The sequence below is a fragment of the Nicotiana tabacum genome, chromosome 16 (genome assembly GCF_000715075.1).
Source record: "Nicotiana tabacum cultivar K326 chromosome 16, ASM71507v2, whole genome shotgun sequence".
Classification (NCBI taxonomy): domain Eukaryota; kingdom Viridiplantae; phylum Streptophyta; class Magnoliopsida; order Solanales; family Solanaceae; genus Nicotiana; species Nicotiana tabacum.
This window is the reverse complement of record NC_134095.1, coordinates 117,544,639-117,567,353: the sequence shown is the minus strand read 5'-3', so window position 1 is coordinate 117,567,353 and position 22,715 is coordinate 117,544,639.

The following is a 22,715-nucleotide window of genomic DNA, read 5'->3' as shown; positions in this document are numbered from 1 at the left end:
TTTTCCGAAGTATCTTCTTTATGTTTTTGTTGGCTGCCTCAACTGCTCCATTCGCCTTGGGACGATATAAGGTAGAATTGCGGTGTGCAATCTTAAACTGTTGACATACTTCTTTCATCAAATTGCTGTTAAAATTAGCACCATTATCCGTGATGATCACCTTTGGGATTCCAAATCGACAGATGATATTTGAATGAACAAAATCGGCCACTGCTTTCTTGGTTACAGACTTGAAAGTTTTGGCCTCAACCCACTTGGTAAAATAATCAATGGCTACCACAATGAATCTATGCCCATTGGACGTTGCTGGCTCAATTGGTCCAATGATATCCATGCCCCAAGCAACGAAGGGTCATGGTGCCGACATTGTGTGCAATTCCGATGGTGGAGAATGAATCAAATCTCCGTGTATCTGGCACTGATGACATTTGCGCACAAAACTGATACAATCTCGCTCCATGGTGAGCCAATAATAACCTGCTCGGAGAATTTTCTTTGCCAGCACATATCCACTCATATGTGGTCCGTAGACTCCTGAATGTACTTCAGACATGACAGCCGTAGCTTGTCTAGCACCTATGCATCTTAACAATCCAAGGTCTGGTGTTCTTTTATACAAAACTCCTCCACTTAATAAGAATCCACTTGCCAACCGTCGAATTGTTCTCTTTTGATCCCCCGTGGCTTGCACTGGATATATCCTCATTCTGATGTACTCCTTGATTTCATGGAACCATGGTTCGCCATCAAGTTCTTCTTCAATCATGTTGCAGTAAGCATGCTGATCTCGTACTTGAATGTGCAAAGGATCGACATAGGCTTTGTCCGGATGGTGCAACATTGACGCTAGGGTAGCCAAAGCATCGACGACCTCATTATGGACCCTTGGAATATGCCTAAACTCCACTGATCGAAACCGTTGACAAAGATCATGCAAACATTATCGGTATGGTATGAGCATCAAATCGCGTGTTTCCATTCTCCTTGAATTTGATGTACCAGAAGATCCGAGTCTCCTAAGACCAAGACTTCCTGGACATCCATGTCTGCAGCTAGCCTTAAACCCAAAATGCATGCTTCATATTCAGCCATATTGTTGGTATAATGAAAACAAAGCTGAGCTGTAACATGATAGTGATGCCCTGTTTCAGAAATAAGCACGACTCTTATTCCCACTCCTTTCATGTTAGCAGCCCCATCAAAGAAAAGTTTCCAACCTGGTTTTTCGGCTTATTCTAGCTCGTCAATATGCATCACCTCTTCATCGGGAAAATAAGTCCTCAGTGGCTCATACTCTTCATCGACCGGGTTCTCGGCCAAATGATCGGCCAATGCTTGGGCTTTCATCGCAGTCCGAGTCACATAGATGATGTCAAATTCTGTGAACAAAATTTGCCACTTCGCAAGTCTTCTTGTCGACATGGGCTTTTGAAAGATATACTTCAATGGATCCAAGCGTGAAATGAGGTAAGTAGTGTAGGATGACAAATAATGTTTCAATTTCTGTGCCACCTAAGTTAGGGCGCAACATGTCCGTTCCAGGTGAGTGTACTTAAACTCATAAGCCGTGAACTTCTTACTAAGATAGTAGATGGCCTGTTCTTTCCTGCCTGTGACATCATACTGCCCCAGTACATAGCCAAATGAATTTTCCAGGACAGTCAAGTAAAGAATCAAAGGTCTCCCTGGTTCTGGTGGTACAGCAACAGGCGAGTTAGACAAGTACCCCTTTATCTCGTCGAATGCTTCTTGACACTCATTAGTCCACTTGATCGCAGCGTCCTTCTTCAGCAACTTGAAAATAGGCTCACAAGTTGTCGTGAGCTGAGCAATAAACCTGCTGATGTAGTTCAACCTTCATAACAAACTCATCACTTTAGTCTTGTTCCTCGGAGGTGGCAATTCTTGTATGGCTTTGATCTTTGATGGGTCCAATTCGATGCCTCGTCGGCTGACTATGAATCCCAACAACTTTTCGGATGGAACACCAAATGCACACTTGGCAGGGTTAAGCTTGATGTTGTACCTGCGAAGCCTCTGGAAGAATTTCCTCAAATCCCTAATGTGGTCGGCCTGACGCTTTGATTTTATGATCACATCATCTACGTATACCTCAATATCCTTATGTATCATATAATGAAACATGGTAGTCATGGCCCTCATGTAAGTTGCCCCAGCATTCTTCAAACCAAATGGCATTACCCTGTAGCAATAAGTCCCCCATGGCGTGATGAAAGCCGTCTTTTCTGCATCTTCTTCATCCATTAGAATCTGATGATACCCGACATAGCAATCCACAAAAGATCCTATCTCATGCTTGGCACAATTATCGATCAAAATGTGGATATTGGGTAGTGGGAAGTTATCCTTCGGACTTGCTTTGTTGAGATTGCGGTAATCGACGCATACTCTGATCTTGCCGTCCTTTTTCGGTACAGGCACGACATTAGCCAACCAAACAGGATATCGAGTGACCCGAATAACCTTTGCATCCAACTGTTTGGTAACTTCTTCTTTAATCTTCACACTCATATCAGTTTTGAATTTCCTCAACTTTTGCTTGACGGGAGCGAAATGCTGGATCAGTAGGCAATTTGTGGACCACTAAATCAGTGCTCAAACCTGTCATGTTGTCATATGACCATGCAAAAACATCTTTGTACTCGATGAGTGCTTTGATTAACTCTTCACAGATCTCTGGCCCGAGGTGGACACTTATTTTAGTCTCTCGTACATTGTTTGTGTCCCCTAAATTGATGACTTCTGTATCATTCAGGTTGGGTTTGGTTTTTTTTTTCCGAAGTGAATTAACTCCTTACTAATCTCTTCGAAGGCTTCATCCTCATCATCGTATTCTGATTCATAATCACAATCTACTTCTTAAACTAATATTTCGGAATCAGATTGATTTTTAAGACTGCGCTGAGGATTCCTTATGAATGCCATGTCATTAGAACCAGCGTAAAAAGAACTGTATAGAAAAGAAAAGAAAAGAAAAAGGAAAACCATCAGGAATGATGAAGAAAGGGAAATTGCATTTCATTAAATGATAAAAGATAACAAGGTTTGCACACTCAAACAGACTGAAAATAAAATAAAATCTGGATTACAACCCTGGAATAATCCGTACAAACTTAAAGGAAAATCAAAGCAAACTACCAAGACTCCTTCCGAGTAGGGAGAAGAGTAGCCTTCCAATTATTAAGCTTTGTTTTTGGCCCGACAAATTGCACTTCCGCATTGCTAGAACCTTCTCCAATTTCCACCATGTTCACACTATCAAACAACTTCTCAAATCTTTCAATTAACTCCTTGTCAGGATCAATCACAGAACTAGGAATTGTTGTTACTAGGCGACTCCTCGTACCGGACTTGACAAATGATCTGGAAAGACGTGGGACCGGCTTTGGAAGGACACATGCCCTCTGTTTCAATTTCCTAGCTCTTTTTATGTCTGTGGCTGTGGGCTTGAATCCCAGACCAAATGTTCCCAAGTTTTCAGGAAGAGACACGGGCTGCATGATAACTTGTAGAGCTGATCCCAAACTCTTTCCTGGTACAAAACCATTCTTCAGCATTTCATACGCTACCATGACTGATGCAGCGGTTATCTTTGGATTTGGGATACACTTCCCTTTTGGAACTTTCTCGACTGACATTGCGTCAGAAACTTGGTAGACCCATGGTCGCTTGTCATCTTCCATTTCAATGAATGGCACAATGATGTTGCTGTGAGCGCAAAAATTATCTTCGCCGTGCACAACTATTTCTTGTCTGTCCCATTCAAACTTGACCATCTGATGGAGTGTTGATGGTACTGTTTTAGCGGCGTGAATCCAAGGTCGCCCTAATAGCAAATTGTAGGAAACAGCTATATCCAGCACTTGGAATTCCATTGTGAATTCTACTGGACCTATAGTCAGCTCCAACATTATGCCCCCGATGGAGTCTTTGTCCCCGCCATCAAATCCCCGCACACAGATATTATTCTTATGGATCCTCTCATCTTCTACTTTCAGCTTGCTTAGAATGGAGAGAGGACAGATGTTCGCACTTGAACCATTATCAATCGATACCCGGGTAACCGCGAAATCCTCACATTTCACTGTAAGGTAAAGGGCTTTGTTATGCTCAATACCCTCTACGGGCAATTCATCATCGGAAAAAGTGACTCTGTTTACTTCAAAAATCTTGTTGGCTATCTTTTCCAGATGGTTTACCGGGATCTTGTCGGGGACATGGACCTCATTCAAGATTTTCATCAGCGACTGACGGTGCTCATCTGAATGGATTAGCAATGAGAGCAATGAGATCTGAGCGGGCGTTTTCCTCAACTGCTCTACAACAGAATAGTCATGCACTTTCATTTTCCTCAAAAATTCCTCTGCCTCTTCTTTAGTTACAGCTTTCTTTACCGGCGTTGGATTATCTTTAGTTCTTCTTAACTCCTCGGGAGTGAAACACCTTCCTGAGCGAGTCAAACCTTGTGCTTCATAAACTTCTTCTTTGATTTCTTTCCCTTTGTAAATCACTGTCACCCATTAATAATTCCAAGGAACTGCCTTGCTGTTGATCACTGGAAGCTGAGTTACTAGTTTTATAATAACAGGCTCTGTGCGAGCACCCTTCACGAACACAACAGGTTTACTTGCAACCCCTGGTACTACCACTTTAGCTTTCTCTGGTTTCACTGCAACAGTGCTTGACGACCCTTTCTCGGCTACCACAACTGGCTTATTGTCTACCCCTTTCAACTGGACCACTGGTTACCTTCTCCTTTGAACTAGTTTCTCTAGAACGGATCATCATTACCGTCTGCGAGGGTTTCTTAGGCTCCTCTCCTTTGTGTACCAACTCAATCATATGGGTCTCATGGTGAGCTGGAAGTGGATTATGATTGATATTTGGTGCTTCTGGGGCCCGGACCTCGATCGGATGAGTATCAATAAGCTCTTGCACAACTGTTTTCAGTTTCCAACACTTCTCTGTATCATGCCCAGGGGCCCCTGAACAATACTCACAACTCACCGAGTGGTCAAGATTTCTAGGAGGGGGATTTGGCATTTTAGGCTCAATTGGATTCAGCGTGCCCAACTGCCTCAACCTTTGGAAAAGACTAGTATATGATTCCCCCAATGGAGTGAAAGTCTTTTGCTTCTGTAACCTCTCATTCTTGAAGGCTTGGCTTGGTCGGAAACCCGTTCTGGGGGGATTTCTGTAGGCTCTTGGGGGTGGATATGTGTTTTGTGGAGCTGGGTATGGATTTTGTGGAGTAGGCACACGCCATTATGCGTGTGCCAGGGTTTGGGTATAGGTTTGTGCCTGATGGACGGAAAAATGGGGATCTGGCGGTGGGTAGTATTGTTGTAGAGGGCTATACAGAGTGTGGGGGTAATTTTGGTGGTAGGGTAGGGGTTGGTTATAGTAGGGTGATGGGCCTCTAGATCCGAACCAGGCTCCGGACTCAATTGTCGCAACATCTTCTTTCTTCTTTTTCCCAAGTACACCTCCAATGCCGTTTTGGATAGCCTGGGTGGTTGCCTTGATTGCTGAATAACTCATGATCTTGTTGGACTTAAGTCCTTCCTCGACCATGCCTCCCATTTTTACAACCTCATTAAAAGACTTTCCGATTGCGGACACCAAATGACCAAAGTAGGTCAGCTCTAAAGCCTCAACCATCTCGCTCTCTTTCAATGGGGGATCTACCCTTGCTGCCTACTCCCTCCATCGGAAACCATATTCTTTGAAGCTTTCACTGTGCTTCTTCTCTAGTTTAGTCAAGGACAGTCGGTCTGGAATGGTCTCAAGATTATACTGGAAGTGACAAGCGAACGTTTGTGCTAGATCATCCCATGTGTACCATCTTCTATGATCTTGGCGGGTGTACCATTCCAATGCTGATCCACTCAAACTCTGACTGAAGTAAGCCATTAACAAATTCATCTTTTCCTCCGGCTCCCCTCATCTTACTGCAAAAACCTCTTAAGTGTGCTACTGGATCACCGTGCCCATTGTATAGATCAAACTTGGGCATCTTGAAACCTGACGGCAATTGCACATTTGGAAACAGACATAGGTCCTTATAGGTCACACTTACTTGACCTCCTATTCCTCGCATGTCCCGGAATGACTGTTCTAGGCTCTTAACTTTCCTGAACATCTTCTCATGTTCGGGATTTTTGGCTGGTCTCTCAGCTTCTCTCGGGAGATCAGAACGTGGATTATAGGGGTAGGTTTCGGGAGCTTTGAAGGTGGGCTCCGGGGGGTAGTACTGGTTGTCCTGAGCTTGGAACATAGGCTCACTCGAAGGATCTATGGAGTGCAGCTGGTGGAGATGCCACAAAGACAGGGGTGACTGGCGGAGGGGGTATGGAATTGATTTTGGTAGTGGAGCTTGTGGCATATGAGAAGTAGTGCCATGGTAATGTTGGTAAATGGGAAAGCTTGGATCGATGGCAGGATGATCCTGAGCCTGAGCCGGTGGTGGGGTGGAAGCAGGGTTAGCAGGGTAAGCTGGGGGTGATTGTCCTTTAGACCAGGCCTGATACATCTCGGTCATCTGTTGCTTAAGTTTGAGCATCTCCTCTTTCATTTTACTGACGTCCAACTCCTCTACCTCAACACTTGTGTCGATATCCGGGATAGACATGATTTCTGGTATTGGTCCTTTTGATCTGGTTTGGTAATGATAATGTGCCAGTATCCTCTAGATAAACTAACTGCTTGAATTCTCTACAAGACAACAAACTTGTTAGTTTTTAGAGTTTAACGCATATGCAATTACACGTTGGGATGCAATGCACCTAGGCAATTAACCATTTTCTATCATGCATTTGCTTCGGTTGCGTGCGTCATTCCGGCCTCTCATAATTGTGCCCTTCTTTTAAGATTCCTTTATTCTATCCTCCTTTATTATTTTTCATTTCCCCTTTTCTTTTTAGTGGTGGTCGAATCCTATAGAGATTGCCTACATATCATGTCCCCGCATGAATCAGACCGTGCGTAGTTCTAGCAGATAAGTGCACAAGTAAACAGCTCTAAAAAACAAATGCTTCCATTACAAAACTCAAAACTAACAAATTCCAAAAGACTAACAGATTCTGATGCAAAGACGAAATACAGACTCCGAAAATAAGCTATCATACTCCAACAAAAGGAAATACAGAACAGAAAGAAAATACAAACTCAACATGACTGACAAACTTTAACCGAAACGGAAATACAGACTTCATGAGAAATCATGAATACATCAATGCTCCTGGTGCCCGTGGGACATCATTCGGTCTCGCCGCGGGCCTATATGCAAGATCCCTTTGAAGTCGGTCCAAGTCACTCATTATCTGCTTAACAAATGTCATCACTGCTGCGAAGAAGGTAGTGCGAGTCATATCCTCACAGATCTGGCACTTCATAACGACGTAGTCGGCGATGTTTCTAATTATCTCTCTTATGATGCCTTTTTCTTGTAACAAACGCCCAATTTGCTGGGCCCTGGCTTCCAAAGTTTGGTCGGCCACATGATTCTGCTCCTGCAGTTGTTGCAAGTCTATTTCTAATTGCGCCAAGGCCGTATAACAATGTTCCCTTTCAACCCTGAAGTCTTTTGCCTGTTTGATCATTTTGTTTTCTGTGGCGATGACCCTTTTCTTTAGCCCTGCAACCTCATTGTCATACTTTTCTTTCAGCTGCTTAACCATACATGCTCGTTCTACCGAGTTTTCGGCCAATTGTTTTCGAGCCCTGGTTAATTCACTTTCTGCTTTGTTCAGATCAAAATTATATTCGCCCACTTTTCGCCTCAGGTTATTTATAAGTTCTTCATCTTTGGCACTTCGGGCAGGGTTTTATGCAGCTATTTTCATCTTTTGAATTTGGGCTTGAAGGGCCTCATTTTCTTTAGCTAGTTTCTTTTTCTCCTCCTCATCTGCGGCGGCCTGCAGATCTTTCTCAAGCTGCAACTCCATGACTTGCTTCTCCAATCTGCCTATTGTGGCCCTGTACTCATGTTCTTTAGCCAACCAATCCCACTGTTCTTGCGACGCCCCGACGAACTTCTGGAGATGGGGTCTCTTGGCCGGCCTCCCAAACTCGATTTATCTCCTATACCAAGCAAGGTATCCCGGCGAAACTTCACCTTTGGACCGATCACGTACACATGTATTTGCCGTTAAGTATTAACACTCGCTCCAAATTTGGAAGACTACTGCTTCGTGAAATTGTCCATTAGGCCCGATCTTGACCACTTGGCCACTAAGATATTCATCTTTCGGAACTATTTGGCATCTCCCCAACTGCCTCAAAACTCGATACGGGGCATAGGGCTGGATACTCTTGAGTCCCATCAAAAGGAAATGGGGTCCAGTGGCTGGCATATATTTGATTTCATCCACAGGCAGCCTTCCAAATGTCCACTCTATTTGGCTTGCAGTGACGGAACGGAGGCGCGCTATCCACTCTGTAACCCCTTCTGGCAAGTTGATTCCATCAACCCTCGTATAAAATTCCTCTACGCATGTTTTCTCTGTCGACCCATAACTCATAAATTGAGGACGACGACATAGGTGTTCGATCATCCACATCTGCAGCAACACGTTGCACCCCTCAAAAAAGTCTCCCCCGACTTTGCAGGCTGTGAGAGCGTGAAAGATTTCAGCTACTATCATGGGTGCGAGGGTGTTGTTGGCCTGAGTAAACAAAGTACTGACAACCCCGGCTGCTCGTATGTCAATATTCCCATCTTTTCTAGGAAACACCAAAAGTCCCAAAAAGACCACCATAAATGCAAAACATCTATGTTCTTCCTACTTAAGGCGGTTTCCCTTGCTGCATATTTTGTTTTTCGGCTTGTTGAACCCCCTATATGACCATATCTGTTGTATATAAACTGCAAAGTACAAAAACCAGCTGCCAAGTCTGGGTTGTGGACCTCCCTACTTATTTTCAAAGAGTCTAGGAACCTGTGCACGACTATGGCCCTCGGAGCAATTAGGTACTAGTGTTTCAGAGGAACTTTGGGACCCCCAATATATCCGGCTATTTCTTCCAATGTTGGGGTAAGTTCAAAATCTGAGAAATGAAATACGTTGTGAGCCGGGTCCCAGAATGTGACCAATGCCTTTATGATATTCTCTCTAGGATTAATTTTCAGCAACCCAGCGAGGCCTCTCAAGTATAGATTGATCGTGTCTCGCCTTGATTTGCCCAAGTCATCACACCACATGTGCAACTCCAAAGGAATCTTGTTCATAATTGTTACTAGTAAATTCTAGCTTGTGCTCATTCTGCACGTTTATTAAGGTGATTAATCATGATTTACTCTATTTTGAATCAACACTGACCTTTTTTCAGATTTTTTTCTAAAACCAAAAGCCCAACTTAGAAAATACGGCCTTTGAGCACTTCCGGAGGGAGATTTTAAGGTTTTGCCTGCTAACTGGCCAAAATTGGAAAAAGACCAAAGGTGGATGTTTATGCGAAATCAGCCTTCCGGCGTCCCTTTCGGGAACATTCGGCTATTTTTGATAAAAACCGCATCGCCTTACCTATTTACAGTAAAATAATTTTTTTTTTCGTTTCGGGCTATTTTTGGCAAAAAGAAGTTGGACCCGATGAGGGTTGCCTACGTATCCCACACCCTGTGAGAATCAAACTGACGTAGTTCGGCAAATAAAACAAACTATTTTTAAAAACAAGATTCTTTTTTCATTTTATTGGCAAAATAAACAAACTATTTTTGAAAACAAATCTTTTTTCTTTTCCTTCTCCTTTTTTTATTTTTTCTTAAAAAAAAAATTCTCAAAAATTCGGCAGAGTTTCGGTACTATTTAGACATTGTTTTTTTTCAAAACAGGCGATTAACTCTCTTTAACCCTCATACTGCTATTTCTCTTTCCTCAAAATATTCAAAAGCCGGTCAGCATGCAAGTCCAAAGCAAATAAAAATGCACAAGTAGCAAGTAAGATGCATCAGGATGGTCTTTTTCATTTTTGGTACACCTGTCCTAGACAGACCCAACCCCTGTGTTGAGCCTCCAAAGTCAAATGCACATGATGCACACAAACGTTCCTATTAGGGATCCGGCATGAAGCTGAGTTATTCTAGGTTCAAAGCTTAGGTATTTGTTCTAGACTGTGTACCCGAGCGGACAACTCGAGCCGAGGAGGGGGCTACGTACCGGGAACCAAAAGACCATCCGGCTTAGTAACTTGTCCGAGCCTCTTTCTTATTTCAAGGTATGGCACTAACAGAATAGGGAGTCTCGACCAGCGAGCATATCCCCAAAGGTGAGAAGAGAAGGGTTTCGTAGCAGTTTATATACAGTTCAGATAATATCAAAGCGGTAAAAGCAGCATTTAGCACATTAGGCCCAAACATGTAAAAATCAGATAATAAACAAAGCCAATTATAACAATTATTCCAAGCTCGAATTCTCGAACCCTGAACCAGAAGTCTGGGTTCCAGTCCCCAGCAGAGTCGCCAGGCTGTCATACCTCCTTTTTTCCTACACCCCGGAAAGGGTATAAGAGAGTTTTTTCCAACTTAAAGTAACAATCAAAACGGGATTCATTTATTATTAAAAATTCAGAGTCGCCACTTGGGATAATTTATGATGTCCCAAGTCACCGGTTCAAATCCCGAATCGAGGAAAAGATTGGCTCTGTTTTACAGTTCGCGAACACAGAAATCCGGGTAAGGAATTCTGTTAATCCGGGAGAAGGTGTTAGGCATTCCCGGGTTCCGTGGTTCTAGCACGGTCGCTCAACTGTTATAATTGGCCTATTATCTGATTTTAATACATGTTTTAGCCTATGGTTTAATTTTAACTTATTAACCGCTCTTATTCATTTTTAGGAAGATTGCAACGTCATTTAAAATATGTCTTGAACCACGTCACATAAATGCACCCGCGGTCCACGACACATTTTATTAAACATTGTTGGGATTTGTATTTGGGTCCCATGAAATGCACACCCGAGTTTAGGAAGGTAATTTCAAATTACGCGGCTAAAGCAACTACGCATTTTTCAACTTTGCGAGGGCCATAGAAAATTCGCTAAATGGCATGCTTCGAATTCTAAGGATTTAAAATTAATTAAATGAGGGCCATGAGTTTTGATGTTTTATTGTGGATGGAGTGGTATAAATTGATAAGTACAAAAGGCCTAAAGAAATGGGTTAGCTACATGTATATCACTGGAGCCTTTTGTTATAGCATACTACAATTCAAAAAGGTGGAGTTGGCATTTATGTGAAAATAACAAAAGACAGGTGCCAGCTTTGGGTTCATCTCCATATCATCTTCAAAAGACCGACTTTCGTTTTCAAATTCTAGAAAGAAACTAACAAAATTTTATAACAAAATAATGAATCTTAAATGACCATATGAGCACAAAAAAAACCATGCTGAGAACTATTCGGATGAACCAGAAGGAACAAAACAAACATGGACATACAAAAATGCATTTTAAACTTGATTATAACAAAGAACACTTAAAGTAATTAATTTATTTAACACTATGCTAAAGAGAAAGTTGTAGTATCACCACTATAACTTCTACAGTACCATTTTGAAGTAGAGGAAGTTGAATCTTCACATGGTTAATTTAAGAAAATATGCAGCCAATAACATAAACTGAAGATAAGATCCTTCCACTAACACAATCTATTTTTTTTTACATCTTAATGTTGACAAATTGTTTAACTTCACATATTTCTTTAAATTTCAAAATATGAACATGGTGCTACATGAGCTTGAAATCTAAATGTAAACAAAACAATACCTGCTGGTTACAAGTCATGAGCCAAGAAAAAGAAAAAAAAGAAAAAAAAAACGAGACAGAGTCATCAACATACTAAAATAACGTTAACATTTGCAAATCTCAATTCACTCAATCAAAGAAACATCATTCATGCAAACATATTAAATACGAAAGAAACTTTATCAAAAGAACCAAATCAATTTGCTTCTGCTTCAATAAAGATGCTCCGACATTTTTTAACTCAAGAGCTTGAATTACATACCTATAAGAGAGTGAATTCAAATGAATAAAATCTGAAAGTTGTAGAGTCAATACAGCAGCAACAACAAAATCTCTATCAACTCTTCTTCAAATCCAAGATTCAAGGCCCGAAATATTGAAAGAAAAATTTAATGAAAATTTTCAACCTAAATTTCTCTCCTCCCCCTCTCGTCTTTTTTTTTCTTCTTCTCAAAATTTTCTCTTCTATTTATAGCAAAAATTTCGAGATTTTTCAGATTTTTTTTAAAAATATTTTATTATTTTTTAATTAAAAGAAATCCCACTTACAAATTGCTTTTATTTTTTTTATAAAAAGAAATCCCACCTTTCTTTACTTTTGTTTTTTAAATTCCAACTTTAATTACTTTTATCTTATTTAAAATCCCACTTTTTTTACTTTTTAAAAGAGAATTCCACTTATTTAACTTTTCTTAAAAAAACAATCCACTTTTTTTTGCTTTTCTTTTAAAAATGCTACTTTCTTTTACTTTAAATTTTTTTAATTTTCAGATACCTTTATATTTGTTTTTTAATTCCAACTTTCTTTTACTTTTTATTTTTTAAAAATTTCCACAAAACTTTACTTTTATTTTTTTAATTTTCTACTTTCTTTTACTTTTTAAAAGAGAATTCCACCTACTTTTACTTTTATTTTTTTTATTCAATACTTCCCTTTTTCTTATTTTTTAAATCACTCCTGAAAATTAAAAAAAATTAATATTTTTCGGAATATTTTTATTATTTTAAAAAAAATAAAAAAAATATTAATAGTAATAATTCACCTTTTAAATTTTGTATTTTTACCCTATAATAAAAAGTGTAATAAAGCTAAAAATTGTAGGTTAAAACCCCTAAAATATTTACATAGAAGAAGTGATAAAAAATTAAATATTATCAAAAATTAGGTGCTCACAATCGGTAGCCACGTCAGCAGCGGACCTCTCTAGGTCGACCACATCGGGAGTGGTTTTATCGATTTCGGTAGGCGATTGTGAAGAAGAAGCGACTTTTTGGGGAACGGATTTGGAAGTTTTGGCCATTTTTATATGGAGAAAGCTTGAAAAAGATGAAGAAAGGTCGAAAGATGAAGGGTCAAGGGCGATGGTTTGGATAGAAAATAAGTAAGAATTTGCAACTTACTAGAAATATTGGGAGGTAAAAATACAAGAGTATGAAGAAGGGTAGTGGAATCCTGAAGACTCGAGGGTAGAAGCTTGATCATAAAGTAAAAACTGAACGAAGGAAGGGAATATTTATAGAGGCTTCACGACGTTTCACATTTAGAGATGGCCAATCGGTGGCTGACACGCGTTTGAGGTCATAATGATATGATTGATGAGACGCTTCGGGTTCTTTGTCGTTTCTGCCACGACGTATTGGAGAAGGAATCGAAGTGCATATGTCATTTCTCGTTATTTTCGGAAACTTACTCTCTGATAAACGAGGGGACTATCTGTATACGGGTAAAACCGAACCCTTTGGATGCCTTGGTTCTTGATGAAGTAAACGGAGCAGAAATGAAAATGTGAGGAGTCGGAATCGAGTCAAGAAGCTCCTTGAGTCGAAGTCCGGCAAACACCCGCCCTCTAAGGAATCAGAGTCATGCCCCCAAGGCCAATTCGAACCCCTAAACTTCGGAGAACGTTATCAGACAATCGAGCACGACTAACAAAGAGCCGTGATATCCTTGACCAGCCGGGTGTCACGACGTGAATCTCGGTACTTATCGGCAGAGGATCTGTGATTAGTAAAATGGAAGTTTTTACCTTTTATAGAATTGTACTTAGGGTGAAACTCCCCTACTATATAAAGGGGAGTTTGATTATTTATTAGGGCCATTGGAACACGCACATCAAGGCAATATACTTTTAATTTTCTCCGTTATTAAAAGTTCTTATTTTTGTTCATTAATGCTTTGTTATTATGAGTCCAGGATCGAAGGCAGGCATTTCATTAAGGCTGTTATTGAGTCCGGGTTCACCCCCACAAATTGTTTGATACTTTATCATATCTTTTATTTGTCTAATCTAACGTAATGTATTATTTGTATTGAATTAATCCGTATATCCTTAAAACCGCTTATAAATTTAATTGTTATTCATTTTGGGGGTAAACAAGCTCCTAACGGATGTACATTTTTAGCAACTAGCTAGGAAGTAAAAGAAACATGCATGCCATGTCTCACTATCAATGATAGTAGGCAAAATACATAAATTACCCCCTGAACTATGAACCAAATCCCTGTTACACTCTTTTTGTGGACAAAAATCATCTTACACACTCAACCTTTTAAAAGTGTATCTAAGACACACTACTTTTTTCTTGACGAGTTTGCCAAATTATGTGTGATATCACGCACCAATTGAGTCTTGACACGTGTCATAACTCAAGAAAAAAATAAAATATTCATTTCCACCCTAATTAATATCTTTTCTTTAAAAAATAAAAATAATCAAAAGACCCCCCTCCCCAACCCGTCTCTCATCTTTCCCTACCCCACTCATAGTCAACTTTTCCATTAAAATTTGTTCCTCTGTTAGAATCCACTGGAATAATCCCTCCAAATCACATGTCCTCTATTTTCCTCCATCATCTTCTCAGTTTACACCCAATAGCTGGCCAACTCCTCTGCCACAACTATTAGCCACCAAACAACTCGATTCCAGATAATCAGATTTGGAGGAAACTCGCTGAAGAATGGTCAGATCTTTGCTAGTTCTGCCGAATTTTGACAAGAGACGGAGCTTCTCTATCATTTTTTATTTTATTTTTGTGTCTCTTCTTCTCACTTTTTTGTTTCATCTGAATATTGGTCAGAAAATTAAAGACTCCGGCGACCCATAGTTTTGATGTCGTTTGTTTGTTTCACGATTGCCTTACCATCGGAGCTCCGGCGATTGCCGAATTGCTTATGTTATCAACTGAGATCTTCACATAATACTTTGCTTACATCTACAACTTGAACAAATTCATTCTTTAACAATCTACCAATTGTTAATTTGCGGACAGATTAGTGTAATATTATATGTATTAATCATCATTAGTGTGGTATAAATAGGAGAAGGTAAGGAATATTAAGAATAAACGTCATCCAAATGACTCTAAAAATTTTAAAAAATAAAGAAGGCTGGATAGGTGGCATTTAGATAATGGTTCAGACCCAAAAGATTTAATTCCACTCGCCTCTTTTATGTATAAAACACGCGCCCGCCAACTGTAAAAGTAGTGTGTTTTAGACACACTTTTAAAAGGTTGAGTGTGTAAGATGATTTTTGTCCACAAAAAGTGTGTAACAGGGATTTGGTTCATAGTTCAAGCGTAACTTATGTATTTTGCCATGATAGTTAAGGCTGTATTGTGGTCCAGGCCCGACCCAGGACCGCGGGCCGAACGGGCCGGTTCAAGTGGGCCCGGTATCTAGTGGTGCATAAGCCCTTAGCGGGCCGATCCAACCCAAATAGCCCATGAGCCCAGAACCGTTAAGCCCGGGACCGTCAGGTGGGCCTGGGCCGGTTCAACCGGGCCCAAAGGGCCAAACGGGCCCCCAACGACTATTTTTTAATTTTTTTTTTAAAATGACCAATGGTTAGATTTTTAAAATCTAGCCATTGGCCATCAAAATTCAACCGTTTGGCACTTTAAAAAATAGCCATTTGGCCCCCAAACTTTATTTTAACCCCAAACTTTTTATAATTACACTTTTTCCAATTTTCAACTATAAATACCCCCCCCCCCCCATTCTTTCATTTTTACTCACAAATTCATCAATCTTTCTCAATCTCTCTCTAATTTTCTTCTATAATTGCTTACTTTATTATTGCAATTTCGTGAAAAATTGTGAAGTTGGTGAATTGAAGTATTCAAATCTTCAACGATATTCAATTTTCAAGAAGTTGTTCGTCAATTCGGTAAACTCGTTCCAACTCTTAAGTTTTAATATTATAGTTTTGTTAGTTTTATTTAGTATAATTATAATTTATATGGCATTTTCTTTGAATTTTTTTTTTGCTGGTAAGGGTAAGGGAAAATTTAAAATTGGTGAATCTAGTAGCCAAGCTACTACTCTTCCCCCGACTCCCCGACCCAGACCTGTTACCCATCCTCCTCCACCTATTATTCTTGATAATGATAACCCTTGTTTTCAATTTTTCGATGGTCAATCTTGCCATGATGTTGCACCAGGTCAACAATTAAATGAAGAAGTTATGAATGCTCTTTATCCTAATGAAACTATCTTTGAAAATGATGATGAAAATGATGATTTAGATGAAACGCAACCGGTTTTAGATGATACACCTACTAGTCCTGTTAATAACCCAAATGATGCCCCGCCTGACCCTCTTGTAGTAACCCCTACTTTTAATAGACAACCTGCTAAACGACCTGAAACATCTCTTGTTTGGCACTTTTTTACTCAACTAAGAGAACAAAATAAGGCTAAGTGTAAAACTTGTGGGTCTCAACTAGTTCATAAATTTACTGGAGACCGTAGCGGTACGAGTAGTTTGACTAGACACATAAATACACACCCTAGAGATAAAGCTAGATTTTTACAAATGAAAGTTGCGCAAGAGAAGACAAGTGTAGATACTACGATTAGCCCTAGTACAAATTCAAATCTAGTTCAACCGGGAATTAACACTGTTACCGGTGGCATTTTATATTATGATCCAAATAAAGATCGTAAAGAATTGGCAAAAATGGTTACTGTTATGTGCTTACCCTATAGTTTTCCTTCTAACCCTCATTTTGTGCATTATATTAGAAGAGTTTTTAATCTTACTTATAAAGGATGGCATCGCGCAAGCATAAAGAGCGATATTTATAAATATAAACAATATTTGCGCTATTTATTTACTCATATAGATTGTCGCATTGCTATTACTACTGATATTGGTAGAAGTGGTAATGACTGTGATTATCTAACTGTTACAAGTCATTGTATAAAAAAGGAGTGGATAATGCAAAAGCGCATTATTGCTTATAGAATAATTAATTCACGCCACACAGGTAAGTTTATTGCTAACACAATTGCAGATATTTGTAGATATTTTTGCATTAGAGATAAAATTATGTCGGTTTCAATGGATAATACTTCTAGTAACACTAACGTTATATGCTTGCTTACAACTACACTAAATCCTGCATTTAGTAATATTTTTCATGTTAGATGTATTTGTCATATTTACCATTTAATCATCGATGCTGGTATGAAAGTTTTAAATGTAGAAACTGAAAAGTTTAAAATGGCTCTTAATTGGCTTTTTTATTCAAACCGTAGAAGTAGACTTAGAGACTATTTTAAAAAATGTGATGAATTTGGCCTTAGAGAAAGAAAGGTTCCTAAAGCTTGTCCAACTAGATGGAATTACATGTATGAAAGTTTAGTTGTTGCATATGAATATAGGAACTCAATAAGTGCAACGTATAATGCTCGTGTAGGTGATGGTGATGATGATGAGCACCTTACAAATCAAGATTGGAGTAATGTTAAAATGCTTGTAAACCTTTTAGAATAATTTCATATTTCTACAAATGAATTATCTGGCCAATATTATCCTACTATTTCTAACTATTTAGTTTATACTGCAGCACTTGTAGATTTATTTACTCAATTTTCAGAGGGTGCAGTAATTTATCAAGAAGCTATTAATTCTATGAAAGCTAAGTTTAAAAAATATTTTTCCCCTATCCCCCTTATCTTCGGTGTTGCTGCATTGTTAAATCCTACCATGAAATTAGGAGGTCCTCACTTTTGATATTCAAAAATTTATAACGCTTTATCACTTTCAGCTGAGGAATTTGCTACACTTGGAGATGCAAAAACCTCAATTAAAATAAATGCTCAAACAATTTATAATGCTTATTAACTTGCCTTAGATCAAGCTAGACCAAATGTTCCAACTCCTACTTCGTCTAGTTCGCAAGCATCTAAAAGAACTGCGGGCCTAAAAATCCTTAGTTCTTGGACGGAGTTCAGGGGTTCTCAAGGTGATAATTTTGGTGATAGCTCACAACTAAATGAGCTTCAAGTTTATTTGTCGCAGGGACTTGAATCAGAGAATCCCGACGGCTCCTTTGATGTTTTGGAATGGTGGAAGGACAAACAAAAACACCATCTGGTTCTTTCAAGGATGACTCGAGATATTTTAAGTGTTCAAGCTGCAACAGTGGCATCAGAGTGCGCATTCAGTCAAGCGAGACTTCAAATCGGTGATCATAGAGCGTCTATGAGGGAGAGCTTGGAAAAATCAGTACTCTTCAGAGATTGGATTCGTTCGGAAAGAAGAAATTTTGGACTTGCAGAATCACAACCGGAGATAGATGAAGCTTATGAAGAAATGCTAGCGGAACTTGCGCAGGATGCTGCTTCGCCCAGAAGCGGTGATGAACATGCTTCTTTTCCACCACCACCAACGAAAATTCCTCCGGACCTTGAAGGATTTATGAGATTTGTTAGAGATAATACATAGACTAACATGTAACTTGTATTTTGACACATCTTCCTTAGTTTTTTTTCCTTTTAATGGTGGTATTAGTACCTTGTTGTGCTCATTCCATTGGGGGGAGGAAGACTAAGAAAGATATTGCCATTCTTTGTTAATGTCGTAATAGTAAAATATATAAGACATTCCCTTGAATATTTCTTTGCAATTTATTTTGTGTTTAAATTTGATATAGTATATATATTATATATCTAATACATATAAACTATATATATATATCTAATACATATAAACTACATATATATCTAATATCCCGACCCATTTAGTCCGGGACTATGTGGGCTTAAGACCACCGTGGGCCGATTCCACACATTGGGACCGTAAATCCCGGGACCGCCTCAGCCCGGCCAGCCTAAAGCCTAAGCCCGTTTGGCCCGGCCGATTTAGGCTCGTTTGGCCAGGGCCCGGACCACAATACAGCCATAAATTGATAGTAATAAAAGTGATTTGTTGGCATTTATCTCTTCTAGTCTTGGCCCCTCATTATGCTGCAAAGTATGTCAAATGAGCTTTAAAGGAAAGCGCAGTGATAGGGTGTCGTGGTTGTTGTAGTCACTTCTTTTTATTATCTTTAATCAGTATTGACTATCACACATGCATTTCCTAGCCATGACATATCGTTTCTTTTCCTGACCTAGTTGTAACAATATTGTATTCAGGGGCGGGTTTATGTAGAGGGTTGGGGGTGGTATGTCACCCGGATCCTCGGGTAAAATTTATGTGTGTATATGTGTGTGTGTGTCTATATATATATTTTTTTACCCAAATTCTGTATAGGAGAAGGGTGGCACCTGGAGTAATAAATTGGCTCTATGTGCCATGGTTAAAGGCCAACATTCCAAATGCAAGGTGCAGAATCAATCCCTACTCACTCTCTTTTCTTTACTTTCTGGTGCTTTTCTTTATTTCTTGTATTTCTTCATCTTTCGATTTTCTATTTTAGTAAGATCATTTTATTATTTATTTAATAAATATTAGCTTCTTTTTCTTTGCATGGATCTTCAATATCTTGTTTGAATGTAATTTTAATATTTTCTCTTTTTATCCATAAAGTTTTATTATTTTCCTAATTTTAAAAATCTTTTGGATAAACTTTATTCGGTTTGATGGTCATATATTTGTTTATACGCCAAAAATCATGTAAATCAAACTGAATCAATTCAAAGTAAATCGAACTAAACTGAAGCAAACCGAATTAGTTCAAAAATCAAACCAATAAAATGTATACCCTAATTCAATCTCCTTCACTAATGCTAGGTTTGCGTTAATAAAAAGTGACACTCATAACCATCAAATCTTGGATCTTTCTCTAATTGTACTATACTTTAATGTAGTTATTGTCACACCTCCTTTTTGCGCGCCCGCCCCCGAAGGGTTAAATGCGCGAGCGGAGTCGCCAGAGCTGTCACACCTCCTTTTTGCGCGCCCGCCCCCGAAGGGTTAAATGCGCGTGGGGAGTTTTTCCAATTTAAGTGACAATATTCGAAATGGGATTATTTATTTAATTCAGAGTCGCCACTTGGGAAAGGTTTGGCTTTTGGTGTACCAAGTCACCGGTTTGTCTTGAATCCCAAATCGAGGAAATTTTCGACTTTTTCAAATGAAGTCTGCGAACCAGAAATTCTAAGTAAGGAATTCTGTTGACCCGAGGGAAGGTGTTAGGCACCCTCGAATCCCGTGGTTCTAGCACGGTCGCTTAAATTGTTACAATGGCTAAATATCTGATTTAAATACATGTTATGACTTACGTGCTTTTATTAAGTTTAAACCGCTTTTATTATTATCATTTATTTTTATAGAATTGCAACGTCGTGAAAATGCATCTCAAACCACGTCACAATCAATGCACCCGTAGTTGTTAACACATTTCGACTCCGTTGAGATTTGAATTTGGGTCACATAAATGCACACCCGAATTTAAGAATGTAATTTAATTAAGTCGTGCCCAGAAAGTCTAACGCATTATTATTTTGAGGAAGACCATGAAATTTACTAAACGGCCTGTCCTGAATTCTAAATATTTATTATGGTTAATTATTGAGGGCCCCGCAATTTACGTTTTTATTTGGCGGGGCTCGTCTCATTATTTTAGAAGGAAACATCCTAAAGCGACTACATTTCTAATGTATTTGTCTCTAAAAATAGAAGAAAAGATGCATGCTAATTCAATTATATGCTTTGGCCAAATCCAGATTGTGGTTAATCGTCTGATTAATTATTTACAGAGTAAAGAAACGTTGTTCCTCGTGAAACATGCTTTTAATTGAGTAGGGGAATTATACACGAGATTGATGAAACACTACACTTAGCCCCAAATACTCCTCGAGTTAAACTTTTGAATTTATTTTAACAAGATTAATAAAAAAAAGGGTTACTCATTAGATGGTAACTACTAATAACATTCAGAATTTAACCTAAAACTGCCTACCGAAACTGAAGCTCCTAATCTTAAAACTGCGTTATACTCGGCGAAACTAAGCAAACCGTTCACCCTACATACTCAAAACATAACTGGAAGAAGGGTTTGAATTAACAATTCTACCAAATGATAGCACATTCCATAAATCATATGACTACATCACGGGTACTGCCAACAAACCATATCGCATTTTTAGGCCAGAATATTTTCAATTAAGTACAAACTTACTAATGTGTTTTCTATTGGGCTACAAATAAAAGAATTTATACAACTTTAACGATATTCGCAAAAAGCTGTAAGTAAGGCAACAGATGATTAAACATTCTTCAGATCTTTCAATTCATGCCTTTCATGGTTACATCAGTATGAAATGTGTACCTGGATGTTGAATACAACAGAAGAAGAGGAAGAAGATAGAGCAAATCAGCAGCAACAGGAACAAAGTAACAGCAGCAAACAAAGTAACACAGCAGAACAGGCTCGAGTGCAAGAATGCAACTATAGCCGATAGAAAGAGTAACCAAATGACAGCAGCACACAGTGGAGTAGAATCAGAACTCCAGGCAGAACAAAACCAGTAGTAAACCAATGAAAACACTCGACTAGTAGACTCAACTGGGACTTCAAAGAATTAGAATTGATTGAACAGGTTGAACAAATGAAACCCAAACAACAATAGGAAGAAAACAATTTCTGATTGTTGACTGTATGCTTTCTATTTCTTAACTTCTCTCTATCTGTTCTGAAAATCCCAACCCCCAGTCCAGTCTGAGTTCCCTATGTGTGTTCCCTAATATCAGATGTATTCCTCCCCTATCTCTGTCTCCTATATGTTCTATATGTATGTATTTCAGCTCCCTCCCCTCCAATCCCTTGTCCCCTATCTTTCTTAATTCCCTCCCAGTTCTCCCTTTTCTTTTGTTTTCTTAACAATTTCTTCTCCCTATCTATGCCCTCTCTATGTTCACTAATATCAGGTGGTGTTCCCCTCCTCTTTTTCTATCAGATGTCCTCCTCCTTTTATATCCTTAACATCACCCCTTTTACAGCTTGTTAGATTAATCAGATACCCCTCCCATGTGCTATCTTATTTTCAGATTCCACTTACTATTTAAAATAAGAACACCAGCCCATGATATTCCCTGGCAGACTTACTTTTAGGTAAGGTTTAATATTTTTGAACTAAAGCAAGGTAATGGGCAGCAGAATGTAGTCTGACAGCACATGCTGTCAAACTATTTAATTCAAAAACACTTAGGCAGGGCACAGGCTGTGCACAAAATGCACATGTTGTGCATAAGTGCACATGCTTTCCAATTTCAGAACTGTGACTAAACAGAACATTGCTCTTTTACACTTCTGATTCAAATTACTAATTATAAGCACTAAACTCAGTTCCTAAGTGATTCAAGCCATGCTTATCAAAAGTAAATTGATTTGTTATTGTTCGGACAACTGAAACTAATTGACGACATATGTCGACTCGACTATACTAGTTATAACACATACAATCATAACCAAAAATCAGACATTTAACAGTATCGACACATGATTTGAATTATACTGAATAAGCAAAGTGGTACTCGAGGAATCAATTAGTCAGTCCAAATTTGAAAATCGGCTAGTTGCACAACACTTACATACACATTATCAGAACAAATGGAAAGACTCAATCAAACAACAGAGGTTCAGGCAAAGTGGTCAAGGCACAGTTGATAAAAGTCAAGGACACAAACAAAACATGAACAGACCTTTACAACAATCAG